Consider the following 20597-nt stretch of genomic DNA (forward strand, 5'->3'; position numbering starts at 1 on the left):
TTGTACAGTTATCAAAGCTACTAAAACTAACAAACAAAAAATAATATAAACACTTTTAACACCAACCTTATATTTATTTAATTATTATAAATTATGATTTTATATATTTTTAAGAACATCTCGAAGTTAGTAGACTTATGTTGTATATAATAATGGTGTATTACATTATATTAAACCTATTAATATTAATATGTATTTAGTTATCCATGGTCTGAGCTTGGTGAAGTACCCAGTGACATTTTCAGGGCAGAATGGCATTTCTTTAGTAGGAAACTTGGTTAGCTCTTAGCCATTGAACCGCATAGAAGATTATTACCTCTAATTGTCAAAGCAACACACCTTTGAAAAGCTTCGATTAGTTTTGACCATGTCTGTGGTCACATTGAAATGTTTGTCCACAGCCGCTCGATCACTGTACTATACACCAGTGGCTTCATTGGATGGTGTAGTGTCTTGCACACTGGCCAGATGCCAGAATGAATTATGTATGATTTTGGCAATATCACGATTACAGCCTGCTCTAGATTTGCACTGTTGAATAGTGCATCAACGATTGATTGAAAACTGTGGATTTCACGTGAAGAGGGCCCGTTTGGGTCCTGTAAATTTATTGCTGAGGTTAATTCAATTGTAGATTTAGGTAATATTTTAGTGTTAATGATGGTAGCAGAATCTAATTCAATTGTAAATTTAGATGATATTTTAATTGGAATGATAACAGTTAAATTAATTGTTTGGCCTCGCTCGTCTTTATAACATCCCAAAAATCTACCAATAAAAATATCCAAAAATATACTGATTGGAAATACAATTGAGTCACCCAATGAGAAATGGGAAATGTACAGTTGGTACATTTATCACATATGCTAGGGAGTCACACCACAATCCAAGCTTTCTCTTTTAGTAGGCTTTAGTGTGTTACTGCTGTGGCATGCATTATGGCGATACCATCCCTACAGAAGCTATGGTCATTATTAGAAAGATTTCTGGTGAGCTTAGTATGCATTGATACATTGGTTTTAGGAGATGGTTTATAAGGAGGGCAATGCAGATGTTGAGTGTAGAAACATACAGATCACATATGGAAATTTCATTATGGCTTTCTAGTGGGAGTGATTAGCTTGTTGGAGACCAGAACTTCATGAAATGTTTGTCTTCTTTTACATTTTCAATCACTCTATTCATCTCATTTGCATTCATATCTGTAAGTGGAATCTTAATTTTTTTTCAACTTGTTCGAAAAGGGAGGATTGAATTCAAAATTATCACTTGTAGATATTTTTGTAGTGTTAGGTTCCTTTATAAGAATCTTGTTCTTGCCACATGAAACTAAATACAGAAGTCAAATAAGATCTTCATCTTCCAAATTTAGTTGAGATTTAATTTCTACACAGCTCAGCTTCGTAGCTTCATTGAACGGCAATAGTAGAGCTACTTGGTATGTAATTACTGCCAAATCTATTACCGATGGCTCTTGGCTCTACACAGTTCATATGGCTCACGATGTATAAGACTTTGTTCCTCTGCATTATCTATAACATTAACACATAGGTCGACTGACACGTTCCTCTACAACAAAGTCAGTTTGACTGAATGGCATCAATCTGCATTGCTTCTCTGCGACATATTTTGGCATTGATGCATAGTTAATATGGAATCGATACTCCATATATATGTAATCTAACCAATAGCGTCAAAATGGCATCATCTTATATGACCATGGAAATAACTCCTAATGAAGACTGTAATCTTACAGAGACCAGCATAAATAAACATGTTGAGTTTAAGATCCATAAGGCACCGTTGAGTATTTTTTAAGTGACAAGACACCATTGTTGAGAATTCAATGTTTATATGTAATCTAACCAATAGCATCAAATGGCATCATCTTATATGACCATGGAAAGAACTCCTAATGAAGACTGTAATCTTACAGAGACCAGCATAAATAAACTCGTTGAATTTAAGATCCACAAGGCACTGTTGAGTTTTTTTTTAAGTGACAAGACACCATTGTTGACAATTCGCCGTTTAGATTCAAGTCTAGGGCATATAGTTGGCATAGTAAGAAAAGATATGTTGCTCCCTCAGAACTCACTGATACTTCTCACTGGCACTAGCTAGTAAGGTGCCTATGAAGAAGTGAAAGGAACAAATCTCTATGATACCAAAGATCATCTGACTTCACTTCTAAGGAATGTCATACTTTTGTTGTGTCTTCAATCTCCATAATAAGTCCAGGAGTATCCACTGATCTTCAGTCTCTAAAGCATAGATCTATCTCATTGGTATAATTTCCTTTGCCTATCTTCAATATGATAATCAAGGAAGAGCATATGCATGGGCAGATTGTTCTGGCAGTCAGTGATATTGTTGACATCCACTGTCTATACTATTAGCATTTGAAAATAAAAACTAAGTGATAAGGCACCATTGTTGACAATTCGCCGTTTAGATTCAAGTCTAGGGCATATAGTTGGCATAGTAAGAAAAGATATGTTGCTCCCTCAGAACTCACTGATACTTCTCACTGGCACTAGCTAGTAAGGTGCCTATGAAGAAGTGAAAGGAACAAATATCTATGATACCAAATATCATCTGACTTCACTTCTAAGGAATGTCATACTTTTGTTGTGTCTTCAGTCTCCATAATAAGTCCAGGAGTATCCATTGATCTTCATTCTCTGAAGCATAGATCTATCTCATTGGTATAATTTCCTTTGCCTATCTTCAATATGATAATCAAGGAAGAGCATATGCATGGGCAGATTGTTCTGGCAGTCAGTGATATTGTTGACATCCACTGTCAATACTATTAGCATTTCAAAACCAAAACTATCTTCTACACTTGGGGTTTCAGACGAAGCAGGGTTTCAAATCATAACCAGTCTGAAAAACACTGGTTAGAATTGTACAGTTAACTAAGCTTTAGTCTAAAAAACACTGGTTAGAATTGTACAGTTATCAAAGCTACTAAAACTAACAAACAAAAAATAATATAAACACTTTTAACACCAACCTTATATTTATTTAATTATTATAAATTATGATTTTATGTATTTTTAAGAACATCTCGAAGTTAGTTGACTTAAGTTGTATATAATAATGGTGTATTACATTATATTAAACCTATTAATATTAATATGTATTTAGTTATCCATGGTATGAGCTTGGTGAAGTACCCAGTGACATTTTCAGGGCAGAATGGCATTTCGTTAGTAGGAAACTTGGTTAGGTCTTAGCCATTGAACCGCATAGAAGATTATTACCTCTAATTGTCAAAGCAACACACCTTTGAAAAGCTTGGATTAGTTTTGACCATGTCTGTGGTCACATTGAAATGTTTTTCCACAGCCGCTCGGTCACTGTACTGTACACCAGTGGTTTCATTGGATGGTGTAGTGTCTTGCACACTAGCCAGATGCCAGAATGAATTATGTATGATTTTGGCAATATCACGATTACAGCCTGCTCTAGATTTGCACTGTTGACTAGTGCATCAACGATTGATCGAAAGCCGTGGATTGCACGTGAAGAGGGCACATTTGTGTCCTGTAAATTTATTGCTGAGGTTAATTCAATTGTAGATTTAGGTAATATTTTACTTTTAATGATGGTAGCAAAATCTAATTCAATTGTAAATTTAGATGATATTTTAATTGGAATGATAACAGTTAAATTAATTGTTTGGCCTCGCTCGTCTTTATAACATCCCAAAAAGCTACCAATAAAAATATCCAAAAATATACTGATTGGAAATACAATTGAGTCACCCAATGAGAAATGGGAAATGTACAGTTGGTACATTTATCACTTATGCTAGGGAGTCACACCACAATCCAAGCTTTCTCTTTTAGTACGCATTAGTGTCTTACTGCTGTGGCATGCATTATGGCGATACCATCCCTACAGGAGCTATGGTCATTATTAGAAAGATTTCTGGTGAGCTTAGTATGCATTGATACAGTGGTTTTATGAGATGGTTTATAAGGAGTGCAATGCAGATGTTGAGTGTAGAAACATACAGATCACATATGGAAATTTCATTATGGCTTTCTAGTGGGAGTGATTAGCTTGTTGGAGACCAGAACTTCATGAAATGTTTGTCTTCTTTTACATTTTCAATCACTCTATTCATCTCATTTGCATTCATATCTGTAAGTGGAATCTTAATTTTTTTTCAACTTGTTCGAAAAGGGAGGATTGAATTCAAAATTATCACTTGTAGATATTGTTGTAGTGCTAGGTTCCTTTAGAAGAATCTTGTTCTTGCCACATGAAACTAAATACAGAAGTCAAATAAGATCTTCATCTTCCAAATCTAGTTGAGATTTAATTTCTACACAGCTCATCTTCGTAGCTTCATTGAACAGCAATAGCAGAGTTGCTTGGTATCTTGTTACTGCCAAATCTATTACCGATGGCTCTTGGCTCTACACAGTTCATATGGCTCACGATGTATAAGACTTTGTTCCTCTGCACTATGTATAACATTAACACACAGGTCGACTGACATGTTCCTCTACAACAAAGTCAGTTTGAATGAATGGCATCAATCTGCATTGCTTCTCTGCGACATATTTTGGCATTGATGCATAGTTAATATGGAATCGATACTCCATATATATGTAATCTAACCAATAGCGTCAAAATGGCATCATCTTATATGACCATGGAAATAACTCCTAATGAAGACTGTAATCTTACAGAGACCAGCATAAATAAACATGTTGAGTTTAAGATCCATAAGGCACCGTTGAGTATTTTTTAAGTGACAATACACCATTGTTGAGAATTCGATGTTTATATGTAATCTAACCAATAGCATCAAATGGCATCATCTTATATGACCATGGAAATAACTCCTAATGAAGACTGTAATCTTACAGAGACTAGCATAAATAAACTCGTTGAATTTAAGATCCACAAGGCACTGTTGAGTTTTTTTTTAAGTGACAAGGCACCATTGTTGACAATTCGCCGTTTAGATTCAAGTCTAGGGCATATATTTGGCTTAGTAAGAAAAGATATGTTGCTCCCTCATAACTCACTGATACTTCTCACTGGCACTAGCTAGTAAGGTGCCTATGAAGAAGTGAAAGGAGCAAAATCTCTATGATACCAAAGATCATCTGACTTCACTTCTAAGGAATGTCATACTTTTGCTGTGTCTTCAATCTCCATAATACGTCCAGGAGTATCCACTGATCTTCATTCTCTGAAGCATAGATCTATCTCATTGGTATAATTTCCTTTGCCTATCTTCAATATCATAATCAAGGAAGAGCATATGCATGGCCAGATTGTTCTGGCAGTCAGTGATATTGTTTTCATCCGCTGTCTATACTATTAGCATTTGAAAATCAAAACTAAGTGACAAGACACCATTGTTGACAATTCGCCGTTTAGATTCAAGTCTAGGGCATATAGTTGGCATAGTAAGAAAAGATATGTTGCTCCCTCAGAACTCACTGATACTTCTCACTGGCACTAGCTAGTAAGGTGCCTATGAAGAAGTGAAAGGAACAAATCTCTATGATACCAAAGATCATCTGACTTCACTTCTAAGGAATGTCATACTTTTGCTGTGTCTTCAGTCTCCATAATAAGTCCAGGAGTATCCATTGATCTTCATTCTCTGAAGCATAGATCTATCTCATTGGTATAATTTCCTTTGCCTATCTTCAATATCACAATCAAGGAAGAGCATATGCATGGGCAGATTGTTTTGGCAGTCAGTGATATTGTTGACAACCACTGTCAATACTATTAGCATTTCAAAACCAAAACTATCTTCTACACTTGGGGTTTCAGACGAAGCAGGGTTTCAAATCATAACCAGTCTGAAAAACACTGGTTAGAATTGTACAGTTAACTAAGCTTTAGTCTGAAAAACACTGGTTAGAATTGTACAGTTATCAAAGCTACTAAAACTAACAAACAAAAAATAATATAAACACTTTTAACACCAACCTTATATTTATTTAATTATTATAAATTATGATTTTATATATTTTTAAGAACATCTCGAAGTTAGTTGACTTAAGTTGTATATAATAATGGTGTATTACATTATATTAAACCTATTAATATTAATATGTATTTAGTTATCCATGGTATGAGCTTGGTGAAGTACCCAGTGAAATTTTCAGGGCAGAATGGCATTTCGTTACTAGGAAACTTGGTTAGGTCTTAGCCATTGAACCGCATAGAATATTATGACCTCTAATTGTCAAAGCAACACACCTTTGAAAAGCTTGGATTAGTTTTGACCATGTCTGTGGTCACATTGAAATATTTGTCCATAACCGCTTGGTCACTGTACTGTACACCAGTGGTTTCATTGGATGGTGCAGTGTCTTGCACACTGGCCAGATGCCAGAATGAATTATGTATGATTTTGGCAATATCACGATTACAGCCTGCTCTAGATTTGCACTGTTGACTAGTGCATCAACGATTGATTGAAAACTGTGGATTGCACGTGAAGAGGGCCCGTTTGTGTCCTGTAAATTTATTGCTGAGGTTAATTCAATTGTAGATTTAGGTAGTATGTTAGTTTTAATGATGGTAGCAGAATCTAATTCAATTGTAAATTTAGATGATATTTTAATTGGAATGATAACAGTTAAATTAATTGTTTCGCCTCGCTCGTCTTTATAACATCCCAAAAAGCTACCAATAAAAATATCCAAAAATATACTGATTGGAAATACAATTGAGTCACCCAATGAGAAATGGGAAATGTACAGTTGGTACATTTATCACATATGCTAGGGAGTCACACCACAATCCAAGCTTTCTCTTTTAGTAGGCTTTAGTGTCTTACTGCTGTGGCATGCATTATGGCGATACCATCCCTACAGGAGCTATGGTCATTATTAGAAAGATTTCTGGTGAGCTTAGTATGCATTGATACAGTGGTTTTATGAGATGGTTTATAAGGAGTGCAATGCAGATGTTGAGTGTAGAAACATAGAGATCACATATGGAAATTTCATTATGGCTTTCTAGTGGGAGTGATTAGCTTGTTGGAGGCCAGAACATCATGAAATGTTTGTCTTCTTTTACATTTTCAATCACTCTATTCATCTCATTTGCATTCATATCTGTAAGTGGAATCTTAATTTTTTTTCAACTTGTTTGAAAAGGGAGGATTGAATTCAAAATTATCACTTGTAGATATTGTTGTAGTGCTAGGTTCCTTTAGAAGAATCTTGTTGTTGCCACATGAAACTAAATACAGTAGTCAAATAAGATCTTCATCTTCCAAATTTAGTTGAGATTTAATGTCTACACAACTCAACTTCATAGCTTCATTGAACAGCAATAACAGAGCTGCTTGGTATGTTGTTACTGCCAAATCTATTACCGATGGCTCTTGGCTCTACACAGTTCATATGGCTCACGATGTATAAGACTTTGTTCCTCTGCATTATGTATAACATTAACGCACAGGTCGACTGACATGTTCCTCTACAACAAAGTCAGTTTGACTGAATGGCATCAATCTGCATTGCTTCTCTGCGACATATTTTCGCATTGATGCATAGTTAATATGGAATCGATACTCCATATATATGTAATCTAACCAATAGCTTCAAAATGGCATCATCTTGTATGACCATGGAAATAACTCCTAATGAAGACTGTACTCTTACAGAGACCAGCATAAATAAACATGTTGAGTTTAAGATCCATAAGGCACCGTTGAGTATTTTTTAAGTGACAAGACACCATTGTTGAGAATTCGATGTTTATATGTAATCTAACCAATAGCATCAAATGGAATCATCTTATATGACCATGGAAAGAACTCCTAATGAAGACTGTAATCTTACAGAGACCAGCATAAATAAACTCGTTGAATTTAAGATCCACAAGGCACTGTTGAGTTTTTTTTTAAGTGACAAGACACCATTCTTGACAATTCGCCGTTTAGATTCAAGTCTAGGGCATATAGTTGGCATAGTAAGAAAAGATATGTTGCTCCCTCAGAACTCACTGATACTTCTCACTGGAACTAGCTATTAAGGTGCCTATGAAGAAGTGAAAGGAACAAATCTCTATGATACCAAAGATCATCTGACTTCACTTCTAAGGAATGTCATACTTTTGCTGTGTCTTCAATCTCCATAATAAGTCCAGGACTATCCACTGATCTTCATTCTCTGAAGCATAGATCTATCTCATTGGTATAATTTCCTTTGCCTATCTTCAATTTCATAATCAAGGAAGAGCATATGCATGGGCAGATTGTTCTGGCAGTCAGTGATATTGTTGACATCCACTGTCTATACTATTAGCATTTCAAAATCAAAACTAAGTGACAAGACACCATTGTTGACAATTCGCCGTTTAGATTCAAGTCTAGGGCATATAGTTGGCATAGTAAGAAAAGATATGTTGCTCCCTCAGAACTCACTGATACTTCTCACTGGCACTAGCTAGTAAGGTGCCTATGAAGAAGTGAAAGGAACAAATCTCTATGATACCAAAGATCATCTGACTTCACTGCTAAGGAATGTCATACTTTTGCTGTGTCTTCAGTCTCCATAATAAGTCTAGGAGTATCCATTGATCTTCATTCTCTAAAGCATAGATCTATCTCATTGGTATAATTTCCTTTGCCTATCTTCAATATCATAATCAAGGAAGAGCATATGCATGGGCAGATTGTTCTGGCAGTCAGTGATATTGTTGACATCCACTGTCAATACTATTAGCATTTCAAAACCAAAACTATCTTCTACACTTGGGGTTTTAGACGAAGCAGGGTTTCAAATCATAACCAGTCTGAAAAACACTGGTTAGAATTGTACAGTTATCAAAGCTACTAAAACTAACAAGCAAAAAATAATATAAACACTTTTAACACCAACCTTATATTTATTTAATTATTATAAATTATGATTTTATATATTTTTAAGAACATCTCGAAGTTAGTTGACTTAAGTTGTATATAATAATGGTGTATTACATTATATTAAACCTATTAATATTAATATGTATTTAGTTATCCATGGTCTGAGCTTGGTGAAGTACCCAGTGACATTTTCAGGGCAGAATGGCATTTCGTTAGTAGGAAACTTGGTTAGGTCTTAGCCATTGAACCGCATAGAAGATTATTACCTCTAATTGTCAAAGCAACACACCTTTGAAAAGCTTGGATTAGTTTTGACCATGTCTGTGGTCACATTGAAATGTTTGTCCACAGCCGCTCGGTCACTGTACTGTACACCAGTGGTTTCATTGGATGGTGCAGTGTCTTGCACACTGGCCAGATGCCAGAATGAATTATGTATGATTTTGGCAATATCACGATTACAGCCTGCTCTAGATTTGCACTGTTGACTAGTGCATCAACGATTGATTGAAAACTGTGGATTGCACGTGAAGAGGGCCCGTTTGTGTCCTATAAATTTATTGCTGAGGTGAATTCAATTGTAGATTTAGTTGATATTTTAGTTTTACTGATGGTAGCAGAATCTAATTCAATTGTAAATTTAGATGATATTTTAATTGGAATGATAACAGTTAAATTAATTGTTTGGCCTCGCTCGTCTTTATAACATCCCAAAAAGCTACCAATAAAAATATCCAAAAATATACTGATTGGAAATACAATTGAGTCACCCAATGGGAAATGGGAAATGTACAGTTGGTACATTTATCACATATGCTAGGGAGTCACACCACAGTCCAAGCTTTCTCTTTTAGTAGGCTTTAGTGTGTTACTGCTGTGGCATGCATTATGGCGATACCATCCCTACAGGAGCTATGGTCATTATTAGAAATATTTCTAGTGAGCTTAGTATGCATTGATACAGTGGTTTTATGAGATGGTTTATAAGGAGTGCAATGCAGATGTTGAGTGTAGAAACATACAGATCACATATGGAAATCTCATTATGGCTTTCTAGTGGGAGTGATTAGCTTGTTGGAGACCAAAACTTCATGAAATGTCTGTCTTCTTTTACATTTTCAATCACTCTATTCATCTCATTTGCATTCATATCTGTAAGTGGAATCTTAATTTTTTTTCAACTTGTTCGAAAAGGGAGGATTGAATTCAAAATTATCACTTGTAGATATTGTTGTAGTGCTAGGTTCCTTTAGAAGAATCTTGTTCTTGCCACATGAAACTAAATACAGAAGTCAAATAAGATCTTCATCTTCCAAATTTAGTTGAGATTTAATTTCTACACAGCTCAGCTTCGTAGCTTCATTGAACAGCAATAGCAGAGCTGCTTGGTATGTTGTTACTGCCAAATCTATTACCGATGGCTCTTGGCTCTACACAGTTCATATGGCTCACGATGTATAAGACTTTGTTCCTCTGCATTATGTATAACATTAACACACAGGTTGACTGACACGTTCCTCTACAACAAAGTTAGTTTGACTGAATGGCATCAATCTGCATTGCTTCTCTGTGACTATTTTGGCATTGATGCATAGTTAATATGGAATTGATACTCCATATATATGTAATCTAACCAATAGCGTCAAAATGGCATCATCTTATATGACCATGGAAATAACTCCTAATGAAGATTGTAATCTTACAGAGACCAGCATAAATAAACATGTTGAGTTTAAGATCCGTAAGGCACCGTTGAGTATTTTTTAAGTGACAAGACACCATTGTTGAGAATTCGATGTTTATATGTAATCTAACCAATAGCATCAAATGGCATCATCTTATATGACCATGGAAAGAACTCCTAATGAAGACTGTAATCTTACAGAGACCAGCATAAATAAACTCGTTGAATTTAAGATCCATAAGGCACTGTTGAGTTTTTTTTAAGTGACAAGACACCATTGTTGACAATTCGCCGTTTAGATTCAATTCTAGGGCATATAGTTGGCATAGTAAGAAAAGATATGTTGCTCCCTCAGAACTCACTGATACTTCTCACTGGCACTAGCTAGTAAGGTGCCTATGAAGAAGTGAAAGGAACAAATCTCTATGATACCAAAGATCATCTGACTTCACTTCTAAGGAATGTCATACTTTTGCTGTGTCTTCAGTCTCCATAATAAGTCCAGGAGTATCCATTGATCTTCATTCTCTGAAGCATAGATCTATCTCATTGGTATAATTTCCTTTGCCTATCTTCAATATCATAATCAAGGAAGAGCATATGCATGGGCAGATTGTTCTGGCAGTCAGTGATATTGTGGACATCCACTGTCAATACTATTAGCATTTCAAAACCAAAACTATCTTCTACACTTGAGGTTTCAGACGAAGCAGGGTTTCAAATCATAACTAGTCTGAAAAACACTGGTTAGAATTGTACAGTTAACTAAGCTTTAGTCTGAAAAACACTGGTTAGAATTGTACAGTTATCAAAGCTACTAAAACTAACAAACAAAAAATAATATAAACACTTTTAACACCAACCTTATATTTATTTAATTATTATAAATTATGATTTTATGTATTTTTAAGAACATCTCGAAGTTAGTTGACTTAAGTTGTATATAATAATGGTGTATTACATTATATTAAACCTATTAATATTAATATGTATTTAGTTATCCATGGTATGAGCTTGGTGAAGTACCCAGTGACATTTTCAGGGCAGAATGGCATTTCGTTAGTAGGAAACTTGGTTAGGTCTTAGCCATTGAACCGCATAGAAGATTATTACCTCTAATTGTCAAAGCAACACACCTTTGAAACTCTTGGATTAGTTTTGACCATGTCTGTGGTCACATTGAAATGTTTGTCCACAGCTGCTCGGTCACTGTACTGTACACCAGTGGTTTCATTGGATGGTGCAGTGTCTTGCACACTGGCCAGATGCCAGAATGAATTATGTATGATTTTGGCAATATCACGATTACAGCCTGCTCTAGATTTGCACTGTTGACTAGTGCATCAACGATTGATTGAAAACTATGGATTGCACGTGAAGAGGGCCCGTTTGTGTCCTGTAAATTTATTGTCGAGGTTAATTCAATTGTAGATTTAGGTAGTATTTTATTTTTAATGATGGTAGCAGAATCTAATTCAATTGTAAATTGAGATGATATTTTAATTGGAATGATAACAGTTAAATTAATTGTTTGGCCTCGCTCGTCTTTATAACATCCCAAAAAGCTACCAATAAAAATATCCAAAAATATAATGATTGGAAATACAATTGAGTCACCCAATGAGAAATGGGAAATGTATAGTTGGTACATTTATCACATATGCTAGGGAGTCACACCACAATCCAAGCTTTCTCTTTTAGTAGGCTTTAGTGTGTTACTGTTGTGGCATGCATTATGGCGATACCATCCCTACAGGAGCTATGGTCATTATTAGAAAGATTTCTGGTGAGCTTAGTATGCATTGATACAATGGTTTTATGAGATGGTTTATAAGGAGTGCAATGCAGATGTTGAGTGTAGAAACATACAGATCAATATGGAAATTTCATTATGGCTTTCATTGTAGACAGAATACCGACTTTGAGCAATAGATTGCAAACTTTGCAATTGGACTTACAAGGACAACTTCCAGAGTCATCTTATGCTACACCTTCCAGAAGGCTGATGAATTGAAAACTTAATGGAAGCACAAAGAAAACCATAGATACCATTTCTGTTTACAGGCCAAGGCAATCCATAGGAAGTGATGAGGCTATGCACAGTTCATTAAAGGAGAGTTGTGTTGGGTTGGTGGGACAACTTAGTTTATGGAAGTTATAGAATCTACAGAAAGAAAATGAAACAGCAGCGATGGATTCTGAAAAGGTAAGCTAAATTATGTATGAACTTCATATTTTTCCATCTTCTTTATCAGATTCATCTTAAGGAACATAGTACACAGTTGGTGCACTATATGTGTGACATTTTTTCATTTTTTCCTTTCAAGAGATAAGTAAACAATTTGTTTCACAGAATATGTCATCACCTACACTGGAACAGAGGATGGAATCCTTCGACACACCACTGAAGACTCTTGGACATACTGAGGGCCATGATATATCTCCTTGCTTGTACACATTATTTGGACCAAAATGTAGTACGCCATTGACAAATCGTGAGCTTACATAAGATAATGATAAGGTTGTTACTGGCACACCATTTGAAAATGCTCTGCAGTCTCCATTAGTGACTGAATCAAGGGGAGTTGACAATTTTGGAAATGAATTGCCAGGGTTAGTTTATGTATTTCTATCCTCTATCGCAAAACAGAGTATTTCTATGTTAGTCAATCGAACTCACATGGAAAATCCAATCTGTGATATGTTTTATTTCTCTAAAATAAAACAAAATTAACCATAAGTTGCATTACAGATTTGTTTTCAACTTGCATCTCAATCAACAATATTAGGATATATATCTCAATAAATTACTGTTTTCATTGTCACGTTCCAGGTAATCCTTTGAGATCAAGTCCTAAATTTTGGATTTTATTGCTTTAAGTTTGGGCTTGAATGTGCTTTGGAGTTGTTCAACACACTCGCTCAATAGTTGTTGCTGAGGTAAGATTTTTCTAGCCTTCATGATGAGAACTATTCTTAAATCTTTTTAGAAATGTCTGTCTTCTTTTACATTTTGGATCACTCTGTTCCTCTCATTTGCATTCATATATGTAAGTGGAATCTTAATATTTTTCAACTTGTGCGAAAAGGGAGGATTGAATTCAAAATTATCACTTGTAGATATTGTTGCAGTGCTAGGTTCCTTTAGAAGAATCTTGTTCTTGCCACATGAAACTAAATACAGAAATTGAATAAGATCTTCATCTTCCAAATTTTTAGCAGATAAAAACTGCTGCTTTTTGTATTATGTAATAAAAACAGCAGATTTTTAGCAATTAGAAATTAGATTTACCAAATTTTGAAATGTTTTTTTTATCTAATTACAGAACATAAACAACAGCAGATTTTTACATAATTACATAATACAAATAGCAGCAGATTTTTACCAATTAGAAATTTCTAATTGGTAAAAATCTGCTGCTGTTTGTATTATGTAATTATGTAAAAATCTGCTGCTGTTTATGTTCTGTAATTAGATAAAAAACATTTGGAAATTTGGTAAATCTAATTTCTAATTGCTAAAAATCTGCTATTTGTATTATGTAAGTATGTAAAAATCCGCTGCTTTTTATATTTTGTAATTATGTAAAAAGGGTAATGTTTTTTTAGGAAAAAACATGAAGGGGGGAACAATGGCATGAGGTCTTTTATATACATGACAGCATAAGAGCTGAACCATTTTATCATTTAGCACTGGAGAATCTGATTCCAAGAAAGGAAGAAATTGTCAAAATAGAAATTGTCACTTGGATTTTTAACTAAGTTGTTTGCAAATTCCGCCCTAGAGAGCCATTTTGAGATTATTCACCTTCAATCCTTTGTTTTTTAAGGGAGAACATCCTTTTCTATCGATCTCTTCTACTTTGAGGATATGGCAAGTGGAGAAGGAGGTGCAAGTGGATCGGAAAAGGTAAGCTTACTTTGTTTTTATAGCATAATTGCATAATATAATATGTTTTATTTTTTGTTTAAGGTTTGAAGTTAGAATTATAATTTTATAATTATACTTTGTGGTAAATCATTGAAATTTGGACAGGGAAAAAATCTGATAACGGAGTCCTTGCTTGAAGATGTTTTTGGGATAGAAGGACTCAAAAAACTTCAATCTTTGGATGCTGAATCCCTAATGCATTTTCTTAAGACAAAATCCCCTGAAGCTAATCAACTAGGTCCAGGTAATCAACAAGCTTTAGGAGAATCCATTAGTTCCCCATCCTCTCTTGGATCAAGAAAAAAATCGAAAAAAGTGTTATTGACATCAAACACCAATAATGAAGAACATTGTGTTGAAACATCTTCTGTGGTGGCAACTCCTGGGACTGCAAATTCTTGTTCATCCTCAGCTTATGCATCATCTATTGGTAGTTTAGGTACCAAGATAGAGTATGACCCTGTCTCAGGGGAGATAAGAAGGACAGAAGCAGGAAAACAATTCTTAAATAGGCTAAAGGACTCCTGCCTTCAACGATTTAGAGATCATCTTCACCTCACATTCTCCAAGATTCCACTTCACCTAAAAAAGATGGTGGTACAAGACATAGAGAATGAATTTGGTACCGGTTGGTCGGTTAAGAAGATAAAATTGCAAATGTCGCTCAATTGTAAGAGGTTTCGTTGCAACCAAACAAGAAAAATTAAAAAAATGCCTCAAGATCAAAGACTGAAACAAAGACCTATTGACATACCTTTTAAAGTATGGAAAGAACTTGTAAAATCATATGAGAAGTTGGCTGCACAAAGAAAAGCCGGCAATGAGAGCATTCAGGTATTGAATTTTTCATTTAACATTATTTAGAATGTATTAATACTTATAAGTATCTTAGACATGTATTTGTGTGAAAATAAATTGAATTGGTTTATGTTTAAGGACAAGGCATCCAAGGCGAGGTTAACCAAGACAAAAGTCACTCATCGTAGTGGCCGGAAAGGTTTAAAAGCATTGATAACAACCTTTGTAAGTATATTAAACATGTGATATTTTTTTAATAAATTTTGTACTAGAAGAAAGTCATTGTTATCTAATTTCTCCCTATTTACTGATTGATAGGAACTAAAATATGGAAGACCTCCAAATCATTTGGAAAAGGAGGTGCTGCAGCAAAAGATGGGTTGAATTTGTTGTTTGGATGGACTCTATGGTATGTAATCTTAGTTGGATTTCCAATATACTTTTAAACCATATTTTCATTTTATTTTTTAGTACTATTAGATATTATATCTTACCTCATTTTATGGTTAGCATTGTATAACAAAAACATGCGTTGTGTTATGTAATTAATACTAACATGTAATATTGATTTTTTTTGTCAGAATGCTATAGGTAATGATTGCCAAGACGATGATCCAAATTATGTTCAACATTTATCAGGAGATGATGAGGATGAGGATGAGGATGATGGTGGTGAAGGAGGAGATGATGATGATAGTTGCGGTGTTGGTGATGATGTGGATCAGAATAATGAGGATGGTCAAGATGATCATGAGGATGATCTTGGTGGTGGTAGCTAGGCATGCACATGCATTGTTTTTTATGAAGAAATTATTGTGTAGAATGACATTGTTATGTTTAGATGGGTGCTGTGAATTTACCCTATATCAATGAGACATTTTGATTTTGTAATCATACGATGAGTTTGATTTATGTATGTTGTTAATTTATCGTAGAATAACGATATTCATGAAATATTTTGATTTGTTAATCATATTTGAATTTTAGTTGTTTTGATTAAAAATAATACTGATTTTATTAGTATTATGTTGCTATTTTATACATGTTTTGAAAATTGTTAATGACACATTGTTATTTTTTTGGATGGATGTTGTCAATTTCTCTTAAATTTCTTTACAAATGATTTTGAATTGTGATATCTGCTTTAATGATATTAGAAACTATCATATATTTCACTATGAATCTATAAAGGGGGTCATATATGTAAAGAAAAATATACTCTATATAAGAAGTCAAATGCGGATGTAACCATGGATGCAAAATTGAAAATAAAATTGGATGTTAAACTAGGAATTAATACAAAATGCAAACAATTGACATACAAAGTGTTTTAAATTAGAAGTGAAAAATTGTGCAATAGTTGACACAAAGAAGGGAACAAAACATGGCATACAAAAGGATATCAAATTGGGCAAAAACAAGGACACATAAATGGGCACCAAATTAGATGCAAAAAAAGACAACAACTAGATGTAAAATAAGATGCAAAGTTGAGTGTTAAAAAGAAGCAAAAAACGTTACAAATTAATATGCCAAATGATGATGCAAATAATGGTGTAAATTTGGGATGCAAACTTGGGTGCAAAAAAGGAAAAAAAAAAGATGTAAGAAAAGACATAAAACAAGATGCAAAATGGGGCTGAAAAAAGGTGAAACCAAGGATGCCATATTGGATGTAAAAAATGATTCCTAATCACATGCAAATTTAGGCTCGAACTCAGACACAAAATTATATGCAAATGTGGACACAAAATGAGGCAAAAAAAGATGCAAATTTGGATGGTGAAAACGATGTAAAACTAGACACCAAAAAAATGCAAAATTGGATGAAAAAGTCAGTGTAAATAATGGTGCAACATTGGACACAAGTAGACACAAAAAAATGGTGCAAAAAGAGGCATAAAATAGCTTAAAATTGGATGCAAAACTTGGTGCAAAAACAAATACAAAATTAGACGTAAAAAATGGCTCTACATTGAATGTACCATTAGACACAAAATAAGATGCAAAGGTGGACACAACACATGACTCAACATAAGATGCAAATATAAATGCAAATTTGGATGCTCAAAATGATGTAACATTAGATGCAAGAGATGGTGTTAAAAATGATGCAAAATTGGATGAAACAAATGACACAAAATATGCTGCAAAATGAGATGGGAAAAATGGAGACAAATCAAACGTAAATGTGGATGTAAAAAATGGTCCAAAAAAAGATGCAAAAATGGGCACAAAAATGGATGCAAAATTTGATGCTAAATCAAATTCAACACATGGTGCAAAGATAGGCACCAAAGCTGGTGCAAAAATAGAAGCAAAAACTAGTGTAAGACTAGATACAAAACCTGGCATAAGACTAGATGCAAAAACTGACACAAAATGGATGCATAAAAAGACGTTAAATTGGATTCAAAATACAGTGTAAACTTGATGCAAATGATGGTGCAAAAATGGAAGCAAAGAATGACACAAAATAGGAAGCAAAAGAGAATGAAAAATAGATGCAAAAAATGACACAAAACTAGAAGCAAAACCTGTCATAAAATAAGATGCAAATCTTGGTTCAAAATTTGACACAAAAAATGATGCATAAATTGGTGTAAAAAATGATGCAAAATCTATCGTGAAAAAGGATGCAAAATCAGGTGCAAAAAAGGACGCTTTAAAAATTGTACAATAGAGCCAGATTTAGCGCCAGGTTGCTCATCACAATTACAAAAAAAATGCACTAAAATCTGGTGCTAAATCTGGCGCAAATCGCTGGTTTTGTTGTAGTGTGAAGAATAGGATATGGCATCATTGGTTATAATTATCTTGTCTCCAGAGGATATTTTGTTATGTACTACATATGAATGGGATGAATTTTATAGCTTGCATTGTTCATAATGATTTTCGATTTGTTAAATCATGTTGTGTAATTTAAAGATTGAGATAACTAAATGGTAAAGGGGAACACATTCTACAATGTATTTCAGACTACAAGATAGGATTAAAGATGCTTCTGGCTTGCAATCTGTTTTTCCTTGCTTCAATTGATTGAAAAAGTTGTCATAGAGGAGAACATGTACAGAGGGCCTAATGATGACCATATCGAGTTCAAAACTCTCCATCATCTGTTGGGTCTTAAAATAAGTGCATCTTAAAATGTTTACTCAATAAAATTCAAAACGCTCCATTAGAGTTTTGATTATATACACATATAGCGACAACTACATGTAGAAAAAAAACCAAGATCCATAAGGATCACAAGGCTAGGTTGTATATTTGAGTATCCTCCCATTGACAAGGCTAGGTCATATGCCCTCTTAACTACCAATCTGAATTTTCTAAAGATCATTGTTCAGTTTTATTCATTTTCATGATTGGTTTTTTTCAAAATGATTGTTTTTTTACCATCTAGGCAGAGTCTAGGTTCGGATGGAATAATGTTCATCAGTCAAAATTGTGCAAGGCTAAGTCAAGTCAAAATGCCCATAGATATAGTTTATTTCCCATGGTGACTCTCACCCCAAACCCTTCCTCATAAAATTTGAAGTCAAAATTCCCATTCATATAGTTTATTTCCCATGGTGACTCTCACCCCCAAACCCTTCCTCATAAAATTTAAAATTTGAATCTAAAATCTGATGAAAAATAGATTACATGCAAACCAACTAAGTTTTGATGATTATCTCAAATCATGAAGTTATATTTTTATGAAGTGAAATCCAAGTGTGCTAGTAAGATACAAAATGGTTGTCTGCTTACTTTGTTACAATTTAAGCTCCAAAACTCACTAGCTCACTCATATATGTGTGTGTGTGTGTGTGTATGGAAAGAAAAAATCATGATGCCTACAAATATGTTATGCATTTTTTATCAAAATATGGTCCCTAAATGGACCTTCCATTTGAGAATAATGGTCCTAAAACTAACAGATTTTTTTGCATCTGGTCATTTGGTTGAATTGCAAAAACTTGGCCTGCCTTTCATTAATGGTAGAGATTTTGTAGTCCTTCAATGATTATTGAAGTGCCTTTTTGTTTCCTAAAATTTTCTCCCCATATGGACGACTCTGATATTCGTCTTACCTTTGGTTAATTAGGCATCCTTCACTACACACTGTGGCAGTTGAATCACAAGTAACTCGCCAGGATGCAGAGGAGGGCGACCAACTAAAAACTGATCTAAGGCAACATCTGCAAGAATACATGTACTAGTTATCCATACATTCAGATGAAGAGCATGCTCTAGTCCTCAATGCTTGTTATCAACTTTTGTCTGATTTCTATTTGTCAATATGTTGGAAACGAGAGTTCTGAGATAACAACCAAAATAGAGCAAGGGCCCAAGTGTTCTAGAGTCTCACAGAGCTTCAATCACCACGATATATCTTGATCAACACCTCTATCAGATTCTGCAGTATAGAGATACAGATCATGGGTATATATTATTGTAATTCGGACAAAGAATTAATGTTTGAATGTGATACAATAAGATGTCACATAGTCAGAAGTTGGAAGTTGGTGAAGTGCGACCACTATAAATATGATATCTGTTCAGTAAGGTGCATCATGCAGGGTTTAATTATTTGGATTGGTGATCCACTTCCTGTACACGAAAATAGGTCTTGAAGAATAGGATATGGCATCAGTGGTTGTCATTATCTTGCCTCCAGAGGAGATTTTGTCATGTTCTACATATGAATGGGATTAATTTTATAGCTTGCATTGTTCAAAATGATTTTCGATTTGATAAACCATGATGTGTAATTTAAATATTGAGATAACTGAATGGTAAAGGGGAACACATTTTACAACGTATTTCAGACTACAATATAGGATTAAAGATGCTTTTGGCTTGCAATATGTTTCGTCATGTTTTAGTTGATTGAAAAATTTGTCACAGAGGAGAACATGTATAGAGGGCCTAATGATGACCAAAACTCTCCATCATCTGTTGGGTCTTAAAATAAGTGCATATTAAAATGTTTACTCAATACAATCAAAATGTTCCATTAGAATGTCATATAGCAACAACTACATGAAGAAAACAAAAGCAAGATCCATAACGGTCACAACAGGCATGGCTGTATATTTGATTATTCTCCCATTGACAAGCCTAGGTCATATGCCCTCTTATCTACCAATCTGCATTCACTGAAGACAATTGTTCAGTTTTATTCATTTTCATGATTGGTTCTTTTTCAAAATGATTGTTTTTTTTACCATCCAGGCAGAGTCTAGGTTCGGATGAAATAATGTTGATCGATCAAAATTGTGCAAGGCCAAGTCAAGTTAAAATGCCTATTGATATAGTTTATTTCCCATGGTGAC

The 20597-nt window shown here is 34.3% G+C and overlaps 2 long non-coding RNA genes across 2 annotated transcripts; both read left to right on the forward strand.

The window, feature by feature from the left end:
• The first annotated feature begins 13396 nt into the window (after nt 1-13396).
• Nucleotides 13397-15274, forward strand: LOC149248953 (uncharacterized). The gene is made up of 3 exons (XR_016265800.1): nt 13397-13490; nt 14381-14460; nt 14587-15274. It is a non-coding gene; the product is annotated as an uncharacterized LOC149248953 (long non-coding RNA).
• A 183-nt stretch (nt 15275-15457) lies between these two features.
• On the forward strand, nt 15458-16279 carry LOC149248954 (uncharacterized). The gene is made up of 2 exons (XR_016265801.1): nt 15458-15688; nt 15861-16279. It is a non-coding gene; the product is annotated as an uncharacterized LOC149248954 (long non-coding RNA).
• Nucleotides 16280-20597: the final 4318 nt, after the last annotated feature.

Source organism: Pinus tabuliformis, chromosome 7, assembly GCF_031772625.1.
Source record: "Pinus tabuliformis cultivar Carrire ecotype Pingquan chromosome 7, CPIR1, whole genome shotgun sequence".
Lineage (NCBI taxonomy): Eukaryota > Viridiplantae > Streptophyta > Pinopsida > Pinales > Pinaceae > Pinus > Pinus tabuliformis.